This window comes from Lissotriton vulgaris, chromosome 7 (assembly GCF_964263255.1).
Source record: "Lissotriton vulgaris chromosome 7, aLisVul1.2, whole genome shotgun sequence".
NCBI classification, from domain to species: Eukaryota; Metazoa; Chordata; class Amphibia; order Caudata; family Salamandridae; genus Lissotriton; species Lissotriton vulgaris.
In genome coordinates, this window is record NC_141695.1 from 829,133,340 (window position 1) to 829,156,830 (window position 23,491).

General features: G+C 48.2%; 1 protein-coding gene across 18 annotated transcripts in view; it reads left to right on the top strand.

Annotated features, from left to right (window-relative positions):
* The window catches only part of GCGR (glucagon receptor), a 522,801-nt gene that overhangs the window by 147,929 nt on the left and 351,381 nt on the right, over positions 1-23,491 (top strand). The window contains exon 1 of one of the 18 annotated variants that reach the window (XM_086931135.1): positions 4,622-4,799. The exons of the other annotated variants lie outside the window; for them this stretch is intronic. The gene's annotated coding sequence lies outside the window, so the exon portion shown is untranslated. Of the gene's footprint in view, positions 1-4,621; positions 4,800-23,491 lie in introns of those variants that run through there. 18 annotated transcript variants of the gene reach the window in all.

Consider the following 23,491-nt stretch of genomic DNA (forward strand, 5'->3'; position numbering starts at 1 on the left):
AGACCAGACAGCGAAACATACAGCATTGACTCACACCCAGACTACTGATGTGACAAAGACAATAGTACCGACAAATTGTATGAAAGTCAGGGATCCCACACTAGATGTTATCGATATTCAGACACATGCTACCCCAGATGAAATAAAGAAATGGATTGAACTAGGAGGGATCCAGACAGATCAAGGTTGGATGACGAAGGGAAAATCTACATGGTTTCTCCCTGACTCTATGGTTCAAGTCATAATTAATACAGCACATAGTCCAGCACATCTAGGAGAAAAAGCAATGTTAGACAGTTTACAGAATATCTGGAGCAATAAACACTTACGAGCAGCAGCAAAACAGAAAGTGCGTACTTGCATGATCTGTTGTCAGTTCAATCCAGGTAAAAGCGTCCCTGTAGAGCAAGGTGGATTTCATCCTCCCGATCATCCTTTTGAAGTCCTCCAGATGGATTATATCCAGATGGACCGTTGTCGAGGATTTAAATATGTCCTCGTAGTTGTTTGTGCACTCTCTCGTTGGACCGAAGCCTACCCAGTCCCAGATTACACTGCTCCGACCACTGCCAAGCAGCTGGTTCGTGAATTCTTCCCACGGTACGGCATGCCTCGTGTCGTGTACTCAGATAACGGTCAGCCATTCTCATCTGAATTAATGAAACAGGTTTCCTTGCTGCTAGGATATCAATGGAAATTCCATTGTGTCCGACATCCCGAAGCCGCAGGCCTTGTAGAAAGGCATAATCAGACACTAAAGACACGCCTTGCTAAAATATGTCAAGAGAAAGGGGTCGACTGGATAGTCGCCCTGCCAGTGGCACTGTTCTATATGAGAATGGTCGCCCATTCGAGATCAGGACTATCCCCGTACGAGGTGGTCTTTGGTAGACCACCGAATATGTGGGGGACGCCCATTCCTAAGAAAATTACTGATGTTGATTGCAATATGTTGACAGATTACCTTGCCTCCTTGATGTCTGCACTCCAATCATGTCGTTCACAGGTTGCCGCAGCCTTCCCTGACAACACTGATGTAAAGCCGCATGATGTCCGTCCAGGCGACCTGATTCTCATAAGGAACTTCGACAGGAAAAGTCCGCTGGAACCCCGCTGGAAATCGCCGAAGACCGTTCTACTTACTACAAGGACAGCGGTGAAGGTTGAGGGCCGAAAGGGGTGGATCCACATGAGCCATGTTAAATTATGCAATGGACTGAAATCCGACCCAGGCTCGTCCACCCCTTCCAAAGACTGTATCGAGCCCAGTGACTTTGAAGTTTCCAAACGAGAGAAAACTCCCCAAGAGGAGTACAGACTCAAGCTTCGATCTAGCAAGTCAGACAGTTTAATTGTTTAAGTCCTCCCCTAGGTGAATCGGTTAAATAGTTTCTGACATGTATCCCCTAGATCGAGATAGAGAGAGAGAGAGACAATTCAAGAAACGTACATACTGTAAATCACTGCGTAGTCACTGTATAGTGACACTATTAATCTTGTTTTTTCTAAGTATTCTAATAATCGTTGCAAGTGTACTTCTCCCAATCTATTGCCCTATTTTCAAGCGTGAACAATCTGCTTACAACGTTTCTGCTGAACATTCTTTTAGCGAGTTACCTCCACACGAACTTTCTTACAGACTTGCGCTGCGCAACAACACATTCATTAGTATGTTACACCACTCCCATCAGACTAATAACGCTACAAACTGCTGGATATGTGGCCGACTCCCTCCCTACCAGAATTACAAGGGAGCTCTGCCCCTCTTTCCGTACCCGTTCACTCACAATGGCTCCTGTGGTGCATGGTTCAAAATAATTAATTCCTTAGATCCTGATACTGCTGTCCTCGACGGGAGCTGGGTTTGGGGAAACCTGAACTTAGTCCTGCTCAACGTCTGTTACCCTGATAAGGAGGGACTCCCCATTAGAATAGGAACTGATCTAGAAAATGAAGTATATGGATTAAGTAATTACACAATTAGCCTTATGATTCTTACTGTTGAATCCGAAGCTGAACCAGCTCTGCCCGCTATGTCAGTATTACCAGTTACTGGTGAATTCTGTGTCAGAAAGAAAGGTTCGGTACACTTAGGTCATAGTAAATGTACTACTGTGGTCGAATTCAGTGATCATGGTAAATCATCCTTTAAAGCTACCCGTCATTCCTACTTTGTTTGTGGCCATACCGCATACATACGCTTACCTCCAGATTGGGATGGTACCTGTTATATTGCATTCCTTCTGCCACCTGTTTTTCTAGCCCCTCCTGATTACCACAGAAACACAAATCTAGTAAAGAATAGACTCCGAAGAGATCTCTCGCTTGTCGACTATACAGAAACGGCATGGGAACAATACACCGATTTTAATAAAGGATTCTTTTTCTTTTTAGGCCCCGTCCAAAATAGTAAATTAATACGTAGATTAACTAGAACTCTTGAAGCTGTAGTACATGAAACTGCCTCCGCCTTAGGTAACCTAACAGAGGAGCAATCTGCCATGCGGGTTGTTGTCCTTCAGAATCGTCTTGTTATTGACGTCATCTTGGCAGACAGAGGTGGAGCCTGTAAGGTCATCGGGTCAAGTTGCTGTGTTTTCATTCCACAAAACGCGCCATCCGTATATCAAGCTATTACACGTCTGCATAAAATTGCAAATCAGATACATCCGAATCCAGGCACCTGGACTTGGTCCGGTTGGTTCTGGACAACGTTAACTGCTTGGGGATGGAAGATCCTATCCTTCCTAGGCTTTGGCCTTGTCATAGTATTCAGCTGTTGCCTGTGCCTACAGTGTGGGCCGGCGATATGTGGACTATGTGCCACATCATGCATTGAACATTCCAGTTTTCTCTCAAACAGACAACGGAAGAGAGATGAACAAATTATGTTACAAGAACAAACTGATCAATTTATGATGATCGATATATCATGAAGGGTCCGTAGGGAACAAGGAGGGAATGAGGAAATATAAATTTTGGTCGAATTGTGTTCCCTAGCGCGTACCCCACCGTCTCCATGTACGAGTTAAAGTGCATGTAACTTCCCTCCTGTGCCAGCCATGAAGACGCAAATACATTTGCGTCCAACGTTAACATGTCCTCTTTCAGACCCACCCTGAATGGGTTGGATAGTCCGTTCCTAAGTATGCTATGCCAACGTCTTTTTGTAGTGTACTCTACATGCTTTTTTTTTTCAGCTCTGGCAAAGTAGGCCCAGAATCTCTGCCATCGAGCCTTTTTCTTCCTCCTGACTCTGAAAGCCTCAACCCAGGTTGCCTCTGTACCCGTGAACTCTGACTTACTTCTAGCGCGGCCCACCACACTCAGCTCAGCCTGCTGCCTGCCAAGATTGACTACAACCTTCGAGTTATCTGTTCCACTCCTCGAAAATACATTCCTGCCTACTAGCTTCAGTAAACAACCCCCAGCTGCAGAGCCAAAGGGCCGGCCTGTCTCCGTGCAAGTAATTCAAGTAATTCATAGCCTCTGTTACCATGCTCCCATGGAAGGCCCATGCCCCCACGCTTCTCATGCAGACACTCAGGCGCTTATACACGCACTCTCAGTCAGTATAGAATAGCTTCTACCCCAGAGACCTTTCCGCCCAGATAGCTCAGTTCCTAAACACCAGATATCAGATATGATAGAAGCACAAGTTGATCTGACATGCTAGACTTCTGTCTCTTTCCGTCAGTGCAAATGTCAAGCCCCCTGCACCCTCCAGTTTCACGTCAATCACACGTCATGCAGCTGCGCGCGCATCCAAGCCTCTGATTTCTGCTGACATTGCAACTTTCTGCTTAGTGCCACCCCTTTGTGACACCTATCTGTGACGTTTCTAGCACACACCTTCAGTTACGCCTAGTCCACGCCTTCTGATTACGCACTAGTAACACGTGGATGCTGTTATCTTGTCTACTCTCAGCTGTTACGCCTACTCTCTTACTTCCTATGATGTAAATTAAGTATATAAGCTATGTATTGTTAATAAAACATTGCTCTATCCCTTCTTCCACCCCTGCGGTGGGAAGAACATGATATCCTGGTCTTGACCATTCCTTTTTAAGGAATAAAACCCCTAAGAACTCTAACACCACGGACTCTGTCTTCTTTCTTTCCGATTGAGTTATTATTGATTAAGTACTTACCTGCATAGAAATTAAGACAGTAAATTATATATTTACATCAAAACACGTGTTGGCTGGTTGTTGTTAAGCCTTGAAAATTAAACGAGGACACTAGGATTCTATCTTGTCATTATATTCATTTGTTATTACTGTTTACTACTTCTGTTTCTCTGCATGACTGTCCAACCATTAGGAATGTATACATTGACCGACGTCTAGAACAATATTGAGTGTGTGCATAGGGTACGTCTTTTTAATAAAACTATAATGTGTGCAGCAGGAGGATAATATTTTCCTGTAGTAGAGCCTTAGGATGCTTTAGTGCAGACGTGAAAGGCTGGGGTCATGCAGTGCGGCATCGGTGTGCTTCAGCCATATAGAGAGGCCGTAGGATTATCGCGAGATCTAGTGCAGCGTAGGATGCTTGAGTCATGTAGAATGGCTATAAAAGGCTCATGTGATATACTGAAGCGATGTTTATTTTTTAACAGCCTCTCTATAGTGCGTATCTAGCCATACTGGCACCAGGACTCTTTACACGGAATTAGAGCAACACTGAAAGACGCACGTAGAGCACTAAAGCCTCACAAGAACATTGAAAGAGTTCACAAACCTGAGCAATCCAACAGGACATTCATCTTGAGGGGCGCATGTGGTGCAGGTGATGAGGTAGGTAGGTCTAATCATTAAGTTACATTTTGAACAGAATTGTCTTTATGTTCTGCCAGGCTCTTGATGAGGCATGCAGCTGCATGGAGGTTGCCCAAAAAAGGGGTTCAGAGTGAGGTCTGAGAAGCTGGGCAGCAGAACACTACCACCATCAACCTGTGAGGAAGTGAGGGCTTGAACAACATTTCTGAAGTTACTTTATGAGAGGAATTGTCTCACTTTTTTTATTCGGCAGATCTGGTACCAGGCCTCCTTAGTTTTCCTGAGATGGGTCTCTTGAGAGAGACATCAGTTTCCAGAGTGGATCCAGGTGACTCTGTTATTGTGTAAACATTTGGGTTTTAATTGTCCAGCTTCATATCCTTGAGCCTGGTTTGGACTAGGGATGCTTGCCTTTCTGAGCGAACAGCAGAAATTCTGTTTTGCTGCGGTGAAGCTTCAAGTTGGTATCAGACATCCAGGTCTGGATGAGAAGCAAGCTGTGTCTGAGGCATTAGATGTCTGGAGCAGGAGAGACCTTCAAATACAGCTGAGTGCCATTGGCGTGTTGATAATGTTATCTGTGAGTAGAGCCCCAAAGCGCTCCACACGGAGTTTGAAAGTGACAGGAAAAGCATTCAAACCACGTGAAACTTCACATGTGATCAGGATCTTCTGGGACCTGATGGTGTCCAGGTGAACGAACTGGTGTTGTATGGATCAGTACGAGGAGATCCAGTGAAGGATGTGTTTGTGATCCCCATTTGGGACTTCAGGGTATAGATGAGGGTGGGTGGTGTTGACAGTGTTAAAAGCAGCTGAGAGGTACCGTAATCTCAGGTGGCGGGGACCATCCTTATGTGTGGTCAGGTGGCCATAATCTATCATTTGTAAGTTAGGGTGAAAGAGATTCTCCAGAGAGGGCTTTGATGAAGAATGAGATAAGACACTATCTCCATAAGTGGTGCTTTGAGGGAGCGGAGGAAGTCAGCAAGGTCTTAGAGAGACAGGAGTTTGAAAGATGACTATTTTGGAGCTTAGTGGGGAAGAGTGAGTGTCAGTTGAGAAACAGGTTTGAGGTTGTCAATAGAATGTGGGAGAGGAGAGTCAGGCAGGGAGTTGATGCAGTGCTGTATTATTGTGAAGAGTGTTCTGCTTCGGTTGGTAGCTTCATTGATGTTGCGACTCTATTACTTGGCTTTGGCTGAACTGATGAGTTACCTATGTTTGATACGAAGGTACTTGAATAGCGTGAGGTCATCAAAAGTTCTGTTTTTCTTTTATTTTATCTCCTGTCTGCAGAAGGGGCATTTGCTTTTTGTCATGGTCTTTGAAGTACCAGGCTCCTGAAGGGTTTGACTTCCACATTCACATAATTGATCACATGGTTTTCCATAAAACATTAAAACATTGAAGTCGTTCAGAAGGGTGTTGATGTAAAACATGGAGGTTCCAATGCGAGAGATGAGTTTGAGCTTGTTTATGGAGTAGTCATTGCAGGATGTGAAGATCTGTTGTTCTCTTTTGGGTTAACCTAAATGTAGTGGTTTGATGCTGTGCAGGTTGATGGGGATAGCAAGGTTGTCAGTCCAGTTTAGTGGCATGGGAGGCTTACACTGGATGGTTGGGGAAGTTTAGAAGAAAAGGAGGTCCAGGATGTGTCTGTTGGAGTGTGTTGATTGGGTGTTATGCTGTTTCAGCTTCAGTGTGTCAGTGAAGTTGAGGAGTCTATCTGTTCTTTTTTATGCTTGACTTGTTTGACAGTTTTAAATCTCTAAGGATGATTGTGTGGGCTGGTGGGATGGATGAAGTGTGAAGATGTCAGTAAATTCATCTTTAGAGTACTTGTTCTGTCCAGGAGGCCTGTAGATGAGGGGGAGGTTGTGGAGAACGGGTGTTGCTTTCTTGCCTATGTTAGATTCCCAAGAGGATTGTGAATGCAGCTAGACCTAATTCTTTCTTTTAAGCCAGATCTGCACTCTGGATGTCATGGCCTTTGGGAAGAGGGACACCTAGAATTTGCAAGGATGTGGAGCTGAGCCATGTTTTGCTGATGAGGGCATCAAGGTTGCGAGGGACTATGAGGTCTGCAATGTCTGAAGAATGTAGTAATGCAGAGCACGCATTGATGGGTTTTAGGGTACATGGCAGTTAGTGAAATGAGTATGAGTTGGGGTCTGTGTGCTGTAAGGATGTTAGTTGAGTGCTGGGGAGGTCAATGTCTAGATTCAACGGTAGAGATTGGCAGTGCGGTGTGCTGGGCGAGGCGCATGATGAGCTCTTGCCTTGTAGGTTGCACTGGTCTGGAGCATGTAGTGCAATGACAGAATGTACAATTCACACAGTGCAGCGATAGGTTGTACGTGTGTCATGTAATACAGCATTAGGAGGTCCACATTATGCTATATAGCATTAGGAGGTTTGTGTGATGCAGTGAAGAAAGTAAAGAAGGTGAATGTGCACATCATGCGAGGTATCGGTATTATGCTCACTTCATGTACCATAGCAATAAGACATGTTTGGCACAATGCTGCAACCGGATGTGCATGTCATGCAGTGCAGCAGTAGGACACTTGTTTCATACAATGCAGTAATGCAAAGCTCATGTCAGTGCAGCAGTAGCATATTCAGCTTTCCAGTACGAGGATGCTAGTGTCATGCAGAGCGACAGAGGGATCCTCGTGTCATGCAGTGCGACAGAGGGATCCTCATGTCATGCAGTGTGACAGAGGGATCCTCATGTCATGCAGTGGGACAGAGGGATCCTCGTGTCATGCAGTGCGACAGAGGGATCCTCGTGTCATGCGGTGCGACAGAGGGATCCTCGTGTCATGCAGTGCGACAGAGGGATCCTCGTGTCATGCAGTGCGACAGAGGGATCCTCATGTCATGCAGTGCGACAGAGGGATCCTCGTGTCATGCAGAGCGACAGAGGGATCCTCGTGTCATGCAGTGCGACAGAGGGATCCTCATGTCATGCAGTGTGACAGAGGGATCCTCGTGTCATGCAGTGCGACAGAGGGATCCTCGTGTCATGCAGTGCGACAGAGGGATCCTCGTGTCATTCAGTGCGACAGAGGGATCCTCGTGTCATGCAGTGCGACAGAGGGATCCTCGTGTCATGCAGTGCGACAGAGGGATCCTCATGTCATGCAGTGGGACAGAGGGATCCTCGTGTCATGCAGTGCGACAGAGGGATCCTCGTGTCATGCGGTGCGACAGAGGGATCCTCGTGTCATGCAGTGCGACAGAGGGATCCTCGTGTCATGCAGTGCGACAGAGGGATCCTCATGTCATGCAGTGCGACAGAGGGATCCTCGTGTCATGCAGTGTGACAGAGGGATCCTCGTGTCATGCAGTGCAACAGAGGGATCCTCGTGTCATGCAGTGCGACAGAGGGATCCTCATGTCATACAGTGGGACAGAGGGATCCTCGTGTCATGCAGTGCGACAGAGGGATCCTCGTGTCATGCGGTGCAACAGAGAGATCCTCGTGTCATGCAGTGCGACAGAGGGATCCTCGTGTCATGCAGTGCGACAGAGGGATCCTCGTGTCATGCAGTGCGACAGAGGGATCCTCGTGTCATGCGTGCAGACAAAAAATGAGCATTTCACACAATGCTACTGTAGGAGGGAGGCGTCCTGCAGTGTGGCGTGTGACGTAGGATGCGGGTCCGCACTGGTGGTACTGGGCAAAGGGCGCATGCCCTGTGAATTGGCAGGGTGGTGTTAGGTTTCACTTCTGGTGGGGGCCATTTTTGTCGCTGAGGACTGTCTAGCCATGTTTGCTGCCTACAGCACTTATAACTGCACAATGCAAAACAAATGGTTTTAAAGTGTGCTTCAAAAGAATTTCTTTTTGCATATGGGGGTTACTGTATCCTGCAGTATCACCACAAGCAGCACTGCCTTCAGGGCTTTAGGGGGGAAGAGTCTCAGTGGTCCGCTGTAGCTTGGCGCAGAGAGACCAGTGCATACATGATAACACTCTTCACGTATTAAAGAAATGTTTTTCTTTATAATGTGACCTTTGCAGAACATTTCAGTTTAGTATATTTAATAATATAATTGCATTGTGGGGCAGATGACAGAGGTGACAGATTCTAATCACGAACTTAGAAACATTCATGCTTCCCCACCACCCTGACGGTGATGCAATGAGTGAACCAATAGGAAAGATGCCTTTTATCCCCTATACTTGGTCTAGGGTGTTACCATCAATGGAGCAACATTGTAGTCATTTGATATAGTTCAGTGCACATGCTAAACTAATGCATTTTTAAGGTGCTTAGGATCCCACAATGTGGTCAGTTGGAAGCCCGGATTGATGCATGTTTTTGTGCAATTCATCCACTACTTGGTTATCTGATTCTCTCTTGAGTTATGGATCAAAGCTTAATGACTTGTGTTTAATTTTTGAGGGACTAAATCAGTGCACTGTGTTAAATACACCCAGGCTATGCATGTTTCACAAGGATTGGTGGTGGTGGTGGTGTTTAGAAGATCAATGGTTTAATATGGAAGTAAAATGAAAACCAGAGCACCCATCTTTGGTCAGTGCATCGAGACCATTTGCTCCATGGAGCTAAAAGTCTTTATTCATTGCCATTTACTCTTGAATTAATGTATCCACCCATTCCTAACCATCAACTACTCATTCATTGGTCCATGTCTACAACGCCATCCATTTAGTCAATGATTGGACAAGGTTCCATAATGAATAATGTGTTGCAAAAAGTATTACAATTCCAATTTTTTCCCAAAATGTATTAGGGGAGAATCTTGAAGTGGCCAGATCCGCCCGATGCTCTCACTTGCTAGATGCACTATGGGAACTGGTCTGACAAACGTTGCCAGGGCAGCTTTTGGTTCCCAGGCCACCCTGGTAGGTTGCATATTTCATGCAGTGCAACAGTAGGAGGCAGGTGCCACACAGTGCAACAGTGAGATACTCGTGGTACACAGTGTAGTCATTAGATGTGCATTTCATGCAATGCAGCATCAGTAGAAGCAGGTGCCACGCAGTACAACATTGAGATACTCGTGTGGCACAGTGTAGACGTGGGATGCGCATTTCATGGAGTGCAGCAATAGGAGGGTGGTGTCATGCCATGCAACAGTGGGATACTCATCTCACGCAGTGTAGACGTGGGATGCGCATTTCAAACAGTGCAGCAGTAGGAAGCAGATGCCCCGCTGTGCAACAGTGGGATACTCATCTCACGCAGTGTAGACGTGGGATGTGCATTTCAAACAGTGCAGCAGTAGGAAGCAGATGCCCCGCTGTGCAACAGTGGGATACTCATCTCACGCAGTGTAGACGTGGGATGTGCATTTCAAACAGTGCAGCAGTAGGAAGCAGATGCCCCGCTGTGCAACAGTGGGATACTCATCTCACGCAGTGTAGACGTGGGATGTGCATTTCACACAGTGCAGCAGTAGGAAGCAGATGCCCCACTGTGCAACAGTGGGATACTCATCTCACGCAGTGTAGACATAGGCTGTGCATTTCACACAGTGCAGCAGTAGGAAGCAGATGCCCCGCTGTGCAACAGTGGGATACTCATCTCACGCAGTGTAGACATAGGATGTGCATTTCACACAGTGCAGCAGGAGGAGGGGGGTGTCATGCCATGCAACAGTGGGATACTCATCTCACGCAGTGTAGACATAGGATGTGCATTTCACACAGTGCAGAAGTAGGAGGGGGGTGTCATGCCATGCAACAGTGGGATACTTATCTCACGCAGTGTAGACATAGGATGTGCATTTCACACAGTGCAGCAGTAGGAAGCAGATGCCCCGCTGTGCAACAGGGGGATACTCATCTCACGCAGTGTAGACGTGGGATGCGCATTTCATGGAGTGCAGCAGTAGGAGGGTGGTGTCATGCCATGCAACAGTGGGATACTCATCTAACGCAGTGTAGACATAGCATGTGCATTTCACACAGTGCAGCAGTAGGAGGGGGGTGTCATGCCATGCAACAGTGGGATACTCATCTCACGCAGTGTAGGACATAGGATGTGCATTTCACACAGTGCAGCAGTAGGAGGGGGGTGTCATGCCATGCAACAGTGGGATACTTATCTCACGCAGTGTAGACCCAGGATGTGCATTTCACTCAGTGCAGCAGTAGGAAGCAGATGCCCCGCTGTGCAATAGTGGGATACTCATCTCACGCAGTGTAGACGTAGGATGTGCATTTCACACAGTGCAGCAGTAACAAGCAAGTGTCATGCAGTGCAACAGTGAGACACTCGTGTCGCACTGTGTAGACGTGGGATGCACTTTCATGGAGTGCAGCAGTAGGAGGGCGGTGTCATGCCATGCAACAGTGGGATACTCATCTCACGCAGTGTAGACATAGGATGTGCATTTTGCACAGTGCAGCAGTAGCAAGCAGATATCACGCAGTGCAACAGTGGGATACTCATCTCACGCAGTGTAGACATAGGATGTGCATTTTACACAGTGCAGCAGTAGGAGGGTGGTGTCATGCCATGCAACAGTGGGATACTCATCTCATGCAGTGTAGACATAGGATTTGCATTTTACACAGTGCAGCAGTAGCAAGCAAGTGTCATGCAGTGCAACAGTGAGACACTTGTGTCGCACAGTGTAGACGTGGGATGCGCATTTCACTCAGTGCAGCAGTAGGAAGCAGATGCCCCGCTGTGCAATAGTGGGATACTCATCTCACGCAGTGTAGACGTAGGATGTGCATTTCACACAGTGCAGCAGTAACAAGCAAGTGTCATGCAGTGCAACAGTGAGACACTCGTGTCGCACTGTGTAGACGTGGGATGCACTTTCATGGAGTGCAGCAGTAGGAGGGCGGTGTCATGCCATGCAACAGTGGGATACTCATCTCACGCAGTGTAGACATAGGATGTGCATTTTGCACAGTGCAGCAGTAGCAAGCAGATATCACGCAGTGCAACAGTGGGATACTCATCTCACGCAGTGTAGACATAGGATGTGCATTTTACACAGTGCAGCAGTAGGAGGGTGGTGTCATGCCATGCAACAGTGGGATACTCATCTCACGCAGTGTAGACGTAGGATGTGCATTTCGCACAGTGCAGCAGTAGCAAGCAGGTGTCATGCAGTGCAACAGTGAGACACTCGTGTCGCACAGTGTAAACGTGGGATGCGCATTTCATGGAATGCAGCAGTAGGAGGGCGGTATCATGCCATGCAACAGTGGGATACACATCTCACGCAGTGTAGACATAGGATGTGCATTTCACTCAGTGCAGCAGTAGGAAGCAGATGTCAGGCAGTGCAACAGTGGGATACTCATCTCACGCAGTGTAGACGTAGGATGTGCATATCACACTGTGCAGCAGTAGGAAGCAGATGTCATGCAGTGCCACAATGGGATACTCATCACACGCAGTGTAGACATAGGATGTGCATTTCGCACAGTGCAGCAGTAGCAAGCAGGTGTCATGCAGTGCAACAGTGAGACACTCGTGTCGCACAGTGTAGACGTGGGATGCGCAGTTCATGGAGTGCAGCAGTAGGAGGGCGGTGTCATGCCATGCAACAGTGGGATACTCATCTCACGCAGTGTAGACATGGGATGTGCATTTCACACAGTGCAGCAGTAGCAAGCAGGTGTCATGCAGTGCAACAGTGAGACACTCGTGTCGCACAGTGTAGACGTGGGATGCGGAGTTCATGGAGTGCAGCAGTAGGAGGGCGATGTCATGCCATGCAACAGTGGGATACTCATCTCACGCAGTGTAGACATGGGATGTGCATTTCAAACATTGCAGCAGTAGCAAGCAGGTGTCATGCAGTGCAACAGTGAGACACTCGTGTCGCACCGTGTAGATGTGGGATGCGCATTTCATGGAGTGCAGCAGTAGGAGGGCGGTGTCATGCCATGCAACAGTCGGATACTCATCTCACGCAGTGTAGACATAGGATGTGCATTTCACTCAGTGCAGCAGTAGGAAGCAGATGTCACACAGTGCAACAGTGGGATACTCATCTCACGCAGTGTAGACTTAGGATGTGCATTTCACACAGTGCAGCAGTAGGAAGCAGATGTCATGCAGTGCCACAGTGGGATACTCCTCACACGGAGTGTAGACATAGGATGTGCATTTCGCACAGTGCAGCAGTAGCAAGCAGGTGTCATGCCATGCAACAGTGGGATACTCATCTCATGCAGTGTAGACATAGGATGTGCATTTTACACAGTGCAGCAGTAGCAAGCAAGTGTCATGCAGTGCAACACTGAGACACTTGTGTAGCACAGTGTAGACGTGGGATGGGCATTTCATGGAGTGCAGCAGTAGGAAGCAGATGTCACGCAGTGCAACAGTGGGATACTCATCTCACGCAGTGTAGACATAGGATGTGCATTTCACACAGAGCAGCAGTAGCAAGCAGGTGTCATGCAGTGCAACAGTGAGACACTCGTGTCGCACTGTGTAGACGTGGGATGCGCATTTCATGGAGTGCAGCAGTAGGAGGGCGGTGTCATGCCATGCAACAGTGGGATACTCATCTCACGCAGTGTAGACATAGGATGTGCATTTCACACAGTGCAGCAGTAGCAAGCAGGTGTCACGCAGTGCCACAGTGGGATACTCATCTCACACAGTGTAGACATAAAATGTGCATTTCACACAGTGCAGCAGTAGCAAGCAGGTGTCATGCAGTGCAACAGGGAGACACTCGTGTCGCACTGTGTAGACGTGGGATGCGCATTTCATGGAGTGCAGCAGTAGGAGGGCGGTGTCATGCCATGCAACAGTGGGATACTCATCTCACGCAGTGTAGACATAGGATGTGCATTTTACTCAGTGCAGCAGTAGCAAGTAGGTATAATGCAGTGCAACAGTGAAACACTTGTGTCGCACAGTGTAGACTTGGGATGCGCATTTCATGGAGTGCAGCAGTAGGAGGGCGGTGTCATGCCATACAACAGTGGGATACTCATCTCACACCGTGTAGACATAGGATGTGCATTTTACACAGTGCAGCAGTAGCAAGCAAGTGTCATGCAGTGCAACAGTGAGACACTTGTGTCGCACAGTGTAGACGTGGGATGCGCATTTCACTCAGTGCAGCAGTAGGAGGGCGGTGTCATGCCATGGAACAGTGGGATACTCATCTCACGCAGTGTAGACGTAGGATGTGCATTTCGCACAGTGCAGCAGTAGCAAGCAGGTGTCATGCAGTGCAACAGTGAGACACTCGTGTCGCACAGTGTAAACGTGGGATGCGCATTTCATGGAATGCAGCAGTAGGAGGGCGGTATCATGCCATGCAACAGTGGGATACTCATCTCACGCAGTGTAGAAATAGGATGTGCATTTCACTCAGTGCAGCAGTAGGAAGCAGATGTCAGGCAGTGCAACAGTGGGATACTCATCTCACGCAGTGTAGACGTAGGATGTGCATTTCACACAGTGCAGCAGTAGGAAGCAGATGTCATGCAGTGCCACAATGGGATACTCATCACACGCAGTGTAGACATATGATGTGCATTTCGCACAGTGCAGCAGTAGCAAGCAGGTGTCATGCAGTGCAACAGTGAAACACTTGTGTCGCACAGTGTAGACGTGGGATGCGCAGTTCATGGAGTGCAGCAGTAGGAGGGCGGTGTCATGCCATGCAACAGTGGGATACTCATCTCACGCAGAGTAGACATGGGATGTGCATTTAACACAGTGCAGCAGTAGCAAGCAGGTGTCATGCAGTGCAACAGTGAGACACTCGTGTCGCACCGTGCAGATGTGGGATGCGCATTTCATGGAGTGCAGCAGTAGGAGGGCGGTGTCATGCCATGCAACAGTCGGATACTCATCTCACGCAGTGTAGACATAGGATGTGCATTTCACTCAGTGCAGCAGTAGGAAGCAGATGTCATGCAGTGCCACAGTGGGATACTCCTCACACGGAGTGTAGACATAGGATGTGCATTTCGCACAGTGCAGCAGTAGCAAGTAGGTGTCATGCCATGCAACAGTGGGATACTCATCTCATGCAGTGTAGACATAGGATGTGCATTTTACACAGTGCAGCCGTAGCAAGCAAGTGCCATGCAGTGCAACACTGAGACACTTGTGTCGCACAGTGTAGACGTGGGATGGGCATTTCATGGAGTACAGCAGTAGCAAGCAGATATCACGCAGTGCAACAGTGGGATACTCATCTCACGCAGGGTAGACATAGGATGTGCATTTCACACAGTGCAGCAGTAGCAAGCAGGTGTCATGCAGTGCAACAGTGAGACTCTCGTGTCGCACTGTGTAGACGTGGGATGCACATTTCATGGAGTGCAGCAGTAGGAGGGCGGTATCATGCCATGCAACAGTGGGATACTCATCTCACGCAGTGTAGACATAGGATGTGCATTTCACTCAGTGCAGCAGTAGGAAGCTGATGTCACACAGTGCAACAGCGGGATACTCATCTCACGCAGTGTAGACGTAGGGCGTGCATTTCACACAGTGCAGCAGTAGGAAGCGGATGTCATGCAGTGCCACAATGGGATACTCATCACACGCAGTGTAGACACAGGATGTGCATTTCGCAAAGTGCAGCAGTAGCAAGCAGGTGTCTTGCAGTGCAACAGTGTGACACTTGTGTCGCACAGTGTAGACGTGGGATGCGCATTTCATGGAGTGCAGCAGTAGGAAGGCGGTGTCATGCCATGCAACAGTCGGATACTCATCTCACGCAGTGTAGACATAGGATGTGCATTTCACTCAGTGCAGCAGTAGGAAGCAGATGTCACACAGTGCAACAGTGGGATACTCATCTCACGCAGTGTAGACGTAGGATGTGCATTTCACACAGTGCAGCAGTAGGAAGCAGATGTCATGCAGTGCCACAGTGGGATACTCCTCACACGGAGTGTAGACATAGGATGTGCATTTCGCACAGTGCAGCAGTAGCAAGCAGGTGTCATGCAGTGCAACAGTGAGACACTTGTGTCGCACAGTGTAGATGTGGGATGTGCATTTCATGGAGTGCAGCAGTAGGAGGGCGGTGTCATGCCATGCAACAGTGGGATACTCATCTCACGCAGTGTAGACATAGGATGTGCATTTCGCACAGTGCAGCAGTAGCAAGTAGGTGTCATGCAGTGCAACAGTGAGACACTTGTGTCGCACAGTGTAGATGTGGGATGTGCATTTCATGGAGTGCAGCAGTAGGAGGGCGGTGTCATGCCATGCAACAGTGGGATACTCATCTCACGCAGTGTAGATGTAGGATATGCATTTCACTCAGTGCAGCAGTAGCAAGCAGGTGTCATGCAGTGCAAAAGTGAGACACTCGTGTCGCACAGTGTAGACGTGGGATGCGCATTTCACTCAGTGCAGCATTAGGAAGCAGATGTCACGCAGTTCAACAGTGGGATACTCATCTCACGCAGTGTAGACGTAGGATGTGCATTTCACTCAGTGCAGCAGTAGCAAGCAGGTGTCATGCAGTGCAACAGTGAGATACTCCTGTCGCACAGTGTAGAAATATGATGTGCATTTCACTCAGTGCAGCAGTAGGAAGCAGTTGTCATGCAGTGCAACAGTGGGATACTCATCTCACGCAGTGTAGACGTAGGATGTGCATTTCACTCAGTGCAGCAGTAGGAAGCAGGTGTCATGCAGTGCAACACTGAGACACTCGTGTCGCATAGTGTAGACGTGGGATGCGCATTTCACACAGTGCAGCAGTAGGAGGGCGGTGTCATGCCATGCAACAGTGGGATACTCATCTCACGCAGTGTAGACATAGGATGTGCATTTCACACAGTGCAGCAGTAGCAAGCAGGTGTAATGCAGCGCAACAGTGAGACACTTGTGTCGCACAGTGTAGAGTTGGGATGCGCATTTCATGGAGTGCAGCAGAAGGAGGGCGGTGTCATGCCATGCAACAGTGGGATACTCATCTCACGCAGTGTAAACATAGGATATGCATTTCACTCAGTGCAGCAGTAGCAAGCAGGTGTCATGCAGTGCAACAGTGAGACACTTGTGTCGCACAGTGTAGACGTGGGATGCGCATTTCATGCAGTGCAGCAGTAGGAGGGCGGTGTCATGCCATGCAACAGTGGGATACTCATCTCACGCAGTGTAGACATAGGATGTGCATTTCACACAGTGCAGCAGTAGGAAGCAGATGTCACGCAGTGCCACAGTGGGAAACTCATCTCATGCAGTGTAGACCCAGGATGTGCATTTCACACAGTGCAACAGTAGGTAGCAGGTGCCCCGTTGTGCAACTGTGGGATACTCATCTCACGCAGTGTAGACGTAGGATGTGCATTTCACTCAGTGCAGCAGTGGGAAGCAGGTGTCATGCAGTGCAACACTGAGACACTCGTGTCGCACAGTGTAGACGTGGGATGCGCATTTCACACAGTGCAGCAGTAGGAGGGCAGTGTCATGCCATGCAACAGTGGGATACTCATCTCACGCAGTGTAGACATAGGATGTGCATTTCACACAGTGCAGCAGTAGCAAGCAGGTGTCATGCAGTGCAACAGTGAGACACTCGTGTCGCACAGTGTAGACGTGGGATGCGCATTTCACACAGTGCAGCAGTAGGAGGGCGGTGTCATGCCATGCAACAGTGGGATACTCATCTCACGCAGTGTAGACATAGGATGTGCATTTCACACAGTGCAGCAGTAGCAAGCAGGTGTAATGCAGCGCAACAGTGAGACACTTGTGTCGCACAGTGTAGACGTGGGATGCGCATTTCATGGAGTGCAGCAGAAGGAGGGCGGTGTCATGCCATGCAACAGTGGGATACTCATCTCACGCAGTGTAGACATAGGATATGCATTTCACTCAGTGCAGCAGTAGCAAGCAGGTGTCATGCAGTGCAACAGTGAGACACTCGTGTCGCACAGTGTAGACGTGGGATGCGCATTTCACACAGTGCAGCAGTAGGAGGGCGGTGTCATGCCATGCAACAGTGGGATACTCATCTCACGCAGTGTAGACATAGGATGTGCATTTCACACAGTGCAGCAGTAGCAAGCAGGTGTAATGCAGCGCAACAGTGAAACACTTGTGTCGCACAGTGTAGACGTGGGATGCGCATTTCATGGAGTGCAGCAGAAGGAGGGCGGTGTCATGCCATGCAACAGTGGGATACTCATCTCACGCAGTGTAGACATAGGATATGCATTTCACTCAGTGCAGCAGTAGCAAGCAGGTGTCATGCAGTGCAACAGTGAGACACTCGTGTCGCACAGTGTAGACGTGGGATGCGCATTTCACACAGTGCAGCAGTAGGAGGGCGGTGTCATGCCATGCAACAGTGGGATACTCATCTCACGCAGTGTAGACATAGGATATGCATTTCACTCAGTGCAGCAGTAGCAAGCAGGTGCCATGCCATGCAACAGTGGGATACTCATCTCACGCAGTGTAGACATAGGATGTGCATTTCATGGAGTGCAGCAGAAGGAGGGCGGTGTCATGCCATGCAACAGTGGGATACTCATCTCACGCAGTGTAGACGTAGGATGTGCATTTCACACAGTGCAGCGGTAGGAAGCAGGTGGCACGCAGTGCACCAGTGGGATAATCATGTTGAGCAGAACAGACGTCGGTGCACGTTTCACACCGTGCAGGTGTAGGAGGGAGGCATTACGCTTGCAGCAACAGGTCAAGCAGGGCAAGATATAGAGCTTTTTTTCTTCATGACCGTGGTGTGAAGCGTGCTTTGTGGTGGGTGGGTCGTCGGCAGTGGCGTAGTACAGTGAAGGAAATGGGCCATCTGACCGCTGCTTGAACTGTGCAATACAGCAATAGTGAAGTTTCAGTGGGCCCGCTTAGGCTTTTGGGCCCCGGTGCCACTGCACCTGCCGCACGAATGGAAGCTACGCCCCTGGTCGTCGGCACAGATCCTAATCTCCAGCTCCTGGAAGAGCCTTCTCACCGAGCGCTACTTCTGGGGCCATCGCTGCCTAAATATGGCGAGCAGCGCTCTGTGCGATCTGTCCGGACAGGGCCGGGCTTTGATGGATGCGCTCCTTTCACTGCAGCAAGAAGCTGGAAGGAACAGTTACTCATGACAAGAATCCATTAGACTTCCAGAGAGGAAGCATTTTCCCACATGTCTAAAAATAGGGACTTCACACAAGCAGCTGAGAGTACTGTTAATGCCACAGGGTACTGGGGATGGGACAGCAAACCGACCCCTGGGACAAGCGGGGAAGCCGCTGTCTCATATGTGAGATAGTCATAGGGAGAGCTGGTTCTTTCAAAGGCATGCTGGAGGTACAGCATGACCGTCGCCTGTCTCACAGATGGGATGGTTATCGGAAGTGTGCTGGATGTCTCACAAGGGAGCACGTCCTTGGGAGAAAGCTGGCTGTCTCATATGCGTGACAGTCTTTGGAAGAGAGCTGGCCGTCTCGTATGGGTGAAAGTCTTTGAAAGAGAACTGGCTAGCTCATAAGAGACAACTGATTCACAGGTGTGGTAGTCATTGGAAAACAGCTGGCTAACAGGTGTGAAAGAATCTATAAAATAGAGTAGACTGTCTCCTAGGAATATTCCAGTCATTGGAAGTACGTTGGCTGTCTCAAATGAGTGATAATAATTGGGCGGCAGCTGTCTTCATTGGAAAAGAGCTGACGGTCTCGACAGCATAATAGACTAAAGAACAGAGTGGATGTCTCACAGTGAGCTAACCCCCATTGGTTACAAACAGCAGACCTATGCCTCGCTTCTCTGATGAATCCCAGGGCTGGTGCAAGCCTGTCTGTCTGATCATCACCCTGCCTGTTCTGTTTGGTACAACTTTATTTCGGCTATCATAGCCATAAAAGCAAGAGAAAAGAAATAAAACGTTTTACAGCAAATGTCCACAGTACTTTTTACAAGCAGTTATCCACATAAACAGGCTGCGAAGAGGTGGAGGGTAACAGGTGTACAAGTTATCCCTATTTACAATTACCGCCATAAAACCAACAATCTCATTGCATAAATAAGATAATATTTTAGTTTAAAAGCCAGAATAAAAACATTTAAATACATTGCTTAAAAAAGGAGACAAAAGTATACAATATACAGAATGTGCAAACACTGGAATCAGGTTAGTTACACTATAGCTTAAGGCCAAGCTTCTTTCTAATCAGATAGACATTAAATAGAAACCTACTTATGCAAAACACTACCAATTGTGAGGTGTTAGACTTAAGTATACGTTCAGCTTCTTTGTAGGACCTAACGCCCACATTATTACAAAAGGATCTGATCCAACGAACCCTAGGAGTCTTGTAGGCTGGGCAAAAGAAAAGTAAGTGAGCATCATCCTCTTTTGCCTTTTGTGAGCAAAGGGTACAAAGATCAGTGCCCTGATTGCCTGCCCCCCCCCCCCCCCCCCCCCCCCCCCTGGAGGTATTTATTTTCGTCTGTAGGACCCCATATCTAAATTGCAGATATAGAGATTTCGCTAGTGATGGTCCTATCTCGTTCATAAAAGGTTCGAAGGAAACTGTATCCTTCACGGTCAGGAACTTCTGGGTCAAAGAGCCGGATGATGAACTATGTAGTATTTCATTAGTAATGTAGGACCAAAAGGTAGACTTTAGAAGCTTTTTACAAGGAGGTGTCATGCACAGGGGCTCTTCCCAAAAATTGGAAAGCCCTAATCTAAGGCACCAAAATGAAATATGTTTTAACCATGCTATGTTCTTATACTCATCAATCTGCATGATTTCAATTAAACCGCTTCTATAGTTAATCAACTCCGGAGTGGTCCACAACCTTACCCAGTAAAGTAGCGGCCTTAAAATGGCTTGGTAATCTGTGCGTTTGATATCAATGTCCAAAAACACTGGAACTAGGGGGGTTCTTGTCGGTATTTTAAGTAGCCTGAGTATGAAGTTGTTTTTATCCCGTTCAAAGTTTCTTTTGCAGGAGGACCCCCAGAGCTCAGCACCGTAAAGTGCCGCTGATTGGGCCTTTGCTTTAAATACTTCTAATGCTGGTGTGATAGCCTTAGAGTAACTCCCACCATGTACTTTTAGGATCGGCATCGAATTCTGTTTAAAAGATAATCTGCTTTTGGCCCCTCCAGCTCCCTCCTCCGCCCTATGCAACACCTCCACGAGGACACCAGCGCCCCACAGACCGACCAATGAGCACTGCAAACGCCCCACTGGATGGACGCTTCGCAGGCAAAGGCCGGTGTCTGTCGAAAGCGCCTAGAGGCCAAGTAACTGGCGAACGCGCGCCTATGCGAATACCCATCCACGCAGCACACCGGATGTACAGAGGCAGGATCCGAGAGCGGACTTTCTCATAAGATTAACAGAATTGAGGCCTACGGACCGGGGTTACAAAGTAACGCCAGACTGCAGTACACGCAGAGTCTCACAAGTGCACCAGAGCAAAGGCAAAAGAGGTGACTGCCTCACAGGTGCATGGAGCTAGGGTCCAAGAGTGACTGTCGCACAGATGTGGTAATTCCCAGAGGAGCGATTACTGGAATAAACACAACTATCCAATTTTAAGTAAAAAGAAAACCTGCCATCCTCATGAAACTGTCCTCGCTGCCTGTGTGGGATGAGTCCCGGGGATCACGCGCCGCCATGTTTGGCGCTGGAGTTCACACCGCCTGATGGCACCTGGCCACGTGCACCCTGGACCCGGCCGCGCCTCTGGCCCGGCCGTGCCGCCGCGGGTTCGGATTCTTAGATTCTAGAGGCTTCTCTTGCTACAAAAGAACAGAATGGCTCTTCACTGCTAGATTACCACTGTGAAATGTGTGGGTGTTACTGTCGGGGATCGGTAGGCCTTAAGCCAGGACTTTAAGTGGGCCGAGTCCCTCCCGGTCTCAGACGCGTTAGTAATTGACATTGAAACAAGTCCCTATAGGCCAGGGACATATAAGCACATCCTTAACTTTACTGGCAAAACCCTGATCGATTTCTGAATAATTAAAGGAATATGCTAAGTTATTACGTCAGTGACTTAGCTCCTACTTATATTTCACGTTTAACTAAACATCGCACCTAAATACCGGGTAGGTGGCAGTGGCACACTACAGGATCACAAAAAATGTACTTATGTGTTTAAGCCATGGCCTTAATGTCTTAGGTGACCACGCCGCTTTAAGAAACCCCTGACTTTTTGCATCCCACTTAAAGCCCTGACTGGAGGTATTACGAGCCCCCGGCAGACTGTGATGGGAGACCCCCTAATTCACACCACCTGTGCTGTCGCTGCCTTACCAGCAACACAGGGTGCTCGGACAGTCCTCCTCTCGTGTACATGGTGGCCCTGGGTGCGGGCCGTGGGCCAGCTCAGTACTGACCGGGACTAGCTCGATGAGGGGAACTTTCGCCGCTAAAATAAAGTGGTGATAGGCATATCGTGGGTATAAACCCTGACAAGGCAAGCTCAGTCTTTCATCCTCCCACAGGTTGGTAAACTGAGAATCTTACCTTGGGTAACAGGCATGCAGTTTATATACGAGCTTCGGAACGGTAAAAGTGTGCCATGCAGGCTGTAGCCACCATTGGTGCAACCGGTGCAGTGGCACTGGGATCCAGAGCCCTTATGGGCCCATTGAACCCTGAACATTGCTATATTTTACTGCCCCAAAACCAGTCAAAGGAGCCAATTCCCTGCTTGCACCAGGGCTCATGTGATCCCTGCTGCACTACTGGCGGCTTGAAGCGTTATATACAGGTTATTTTTATTTATTATTTGAAGGGAGACGGTCTTAATTACAGGAGTGGCAATCACCCTTACCAGGCAAACGGCCATTGCCCATCTGTGTTTTAAAGCCCGCGGGTCGCTCCCTGATTACTATTGCTTGATTTGTGCCACTGGTTGCAGGTGGTGGGTACTGCGGCTCAGTTTTGGAGTGCTTGACGTATTTTTCATCACAGCAATGGAGAGAGGGGGAAGGAGGAAGAGAAAGATACGAAAGCAGTGACAAAGGGAGAGGGATGTGAAAGGTGCTAGAAAAAAAAACAGCCCTTGCAATTAGCAGTGCAGGTTCATAAAGCAATTTTTGTGCCCTTGAACATATCCTTTTCTTAACAAATTAGGCACTGCTCTGACTCAGGGATATATCTCTGCACATTCTCAGCATCCTCTCACATTGGACAAGACACAGGCTCTCTCAAAGATGTGCCAAGTTTGTATTCTGCAAACTTCCTGAAATGTTCTTCAAATCTTTGCAAGTTTTACATCATTTACTGAGGTTGCATTGTTTAATTTGCAAAGAAAAAAACTGTAAAGAAAGATTTGACCAAATAAACGTAGCCAAAGCACACTTGTAATGGGACAATTCTCTGGCAAACATCTTTTACTGGAACATTGCTCTATAATCTACATTTTGGAAAGTTTGCAAAACTTTGCAGCCTTTGCATAGTGTACAGTTTATAAACTTCTCCAAACGTTGCAGGTGAAGAACCTGCCTGAAGAATGTGGTAGATGTGTGGCCAGTTCTTTCCTCAACTGTGGGAGGGTCTACTGGGGGAGAGAGAGGCGGGAGGACAAAGGTACTTAAACTTCAGCCTTGGGGAGCTTTATCTGCCCCCCCCCCCCGCCCCCATGCTGAAGCTTTCAAGCAGGCATAGGCCGGACACAGCAGCCTTCATCCCCTGAATAGATGAATTATAGAGGTTTTATGAGAGACAACGTTTGTTTTAAGTGTATATAATATTTTAAAGGACAGGTCCGCCCAAAGAAACTCTGCTGCTATTGTTA